This window comes from Austrofundulus limnaeus, unplaced genomic scaffold (genome assembly GCF_001266775.1).
Source record: "Austrofundulus limnaeus strain Quisiro unplaced genomic scaffold, Austrofundulus_limnaeus-1.0 Scaffold213, whole genome shotgun sequence".
NCBI classification, from domain to species: domain Eukaryota; kingdom Metazoa; phylum Chordata; class Actinopteri; order Cyprinodontiformes; family Rivulidae; genus Austrofundulus; species Austrofundulus limnaeus.
In genome coordinates this window covers 66,420-68,618 of record NW_013952615.1, presented here as the reverse complement: position 1 = coordinate 68,618, position 2,199 = coordinate 66,420, and the positions used below count along the sequence as shown (strand labels likewise).

Below are 2,199 nucleotides of genomic sequence, written 5' to 3'. Positions count from 1 at the left end.
TATATATAGTTAGCTCCTGAGCTAACAATATTAGCTTGGTGCTAATGTGACATAATGATAATGCGATCATTGCAGACATTTCTATATTTACATCACAAGCCTCCATCATTATCATTTTATGAGCTTAAAGTTAAAACCTTTGGGAAGTACTATCCTTGATAATATAATAATTTGTGATTTAAATATAATTTGACAGAGTTTACTTACTAAACACATTTGAAATGAAGGGTTTTGTGAAGACGTTATTCTTTCTTCAAATTGAGAACGTTCAATGAGTTATCTACAACAGGTAAGATATTAACTGTTCACAATTATGCCTCAAAATCCCACTTAAATAATCTGAACTATTTTGAAACAGATTCTGTCCAAAATAATGTTGTGAAGTGTTGAAGTTATATTCATACAGGATATAAAAATGTTTAGCTGTGTTGTTTTTATTAGAAATTAGGGCTAAAATGTGCTTTATAAATAAAAATATTAACTGATTTTCATATTTGACATAAAAATACAGTTTTTAACCTTCTCTGTGTTTATAAGTATAATTACAAACCCCAAAAATGTAACATGTAAAAGTCACTGTGCCTCATCACTACCATGTTGCATCATTTGCTTTTAGCATGACATCATATTTCTGTTAACCGGCGTTACTCACTTCCATTCCAGCATTTTCAGCACTTCCTCCCGCTGTATTTCCTGCCTCCACTCATTTTCTAAAACCTGTCTTCCAGAACTTTCACTCTTTTTATTCTGCCAGCAGCAACACGAGCTTTAACCGTCTTTAGTTTGTTCACTTGTCATCAACAGTTTCTGCTCCAGCCTCTGGCAGCGAGTCAGTACATAAAACACACATATTCTGCAGAAACAAGCAGGAACCTGCAGAGAAATATAAAGAAGAAACACTCACAAACACTAAGAGCGACATCACCTCACCGGCATGGACACACAGTCTCTGGTTTGTCTCAGCATGAATATCAATAGCAGAGGAGAGGCTGAGAGGAAGGGTGGAGGGAGGCTGATTTGCAGCCTCTCTCCTCTTGCAGCTGACTTTCTGCTGCTACAGGATCTAATGCAACCTCAACACTCCTCTCCCCCTTTTCTCCCTCTGACTCCCTCCTTCTTCACATTCAACCATCCCTCCGTCTGCTTTCACCTCCAGCCATCTCCTCCTTCCCTTTCTTTCTCCCTCCTCACTGCACTGCCGCCTCCCACCTCCTCCCCCGGCTCTGAGAATATTCTGCAGCATCACCGTCTAGCAGAGGTGCAAAAATAAAGTTGCTTCTGTGTGCGTCCCTCTGTGCTGTGTGCGTCCCTCTGTGCTGTGTGTTAGCATGTTTGCACCGCTATCACAGCATCCTGAGAGGATTACTGAAGCCAGGAAAGAAAGAAAAAAAAAAGCTCAAATGTGTGTAGATACGCTGTAAGCTGAAGTTTTTGTACACCTGATGCACCTCTCCAGCTCTGAACAATGTGTGTGATGTTCCACAGGAAAACCAGGCCAGTCGTTCATCTCCCACCTGTCAGGACGCACCGCACACAGCTTTGTTGCGCCGTCACAGCTCTGAAAAGCATTCCTGCACCAAGTATGTGGACAGAGGCCACGAAAGGTTGCCAGGTAGCTACAGTAAGTACTGATTTTATGCAAAGGTAAAGTGATACTTAAAACATCTGAAGAATGGTATGTGAAGATCCTCGATCACAGAGACATGTGAGTTGACACCTTTTTTTTGAGATTCCAGTGAACAAAGGTCACGCCCTGGACATTTAATATTCAATGAATGTAAAAAATATTTTAGTGTAAACCAGGGTTATTCAACTGGCGGCCCGCGGTCCACATTCAGCCCGAAAGTGACCAAAGTTTGGCCTGTCAGTTGGTTCATTCATCTCTTAAGACCAAACCCCCAGTTTTCTACTTTAATTAAATTACCTAAAAAATTAAACTGTTATTTAACCAGGCAAGTCAAGTTGAGATCTCAGATCTCTTTTTCAAGGGAGGCCTGGGCCTGAAGGCAACCTATTGTACAGGTTTTGGGGGGTGGGGGAAACCGGGGTACCCGGAGAAAACCCACGCAACAGGAGGAGAACATGCAAACTCCACACAGAAAGACCCCAGGTCCAAACCGGGAATCGAACCCAGGACCTTCTTGCTGTGGGGCGTCGGTGGTGACCACTGAGCCGTCGTGCTGCAGAAATATATATATA

General features: G+C 42.0%; 1 protein-coding gene across 1 annotated transcript in view; it reads right to left on the bottom strand.

Annotated features, from left to right (window-relative positions):
- tdrd7b (tudor domain containing 7 b) overlaps window positions 1–2,199 on the bottom strand; it is a 23,640-nt gene that overhangs the window by 16,986 nt on the left and 4,455 nt on the right. The gene's annotated exons all lie outside the window — the stretch shown is intronic.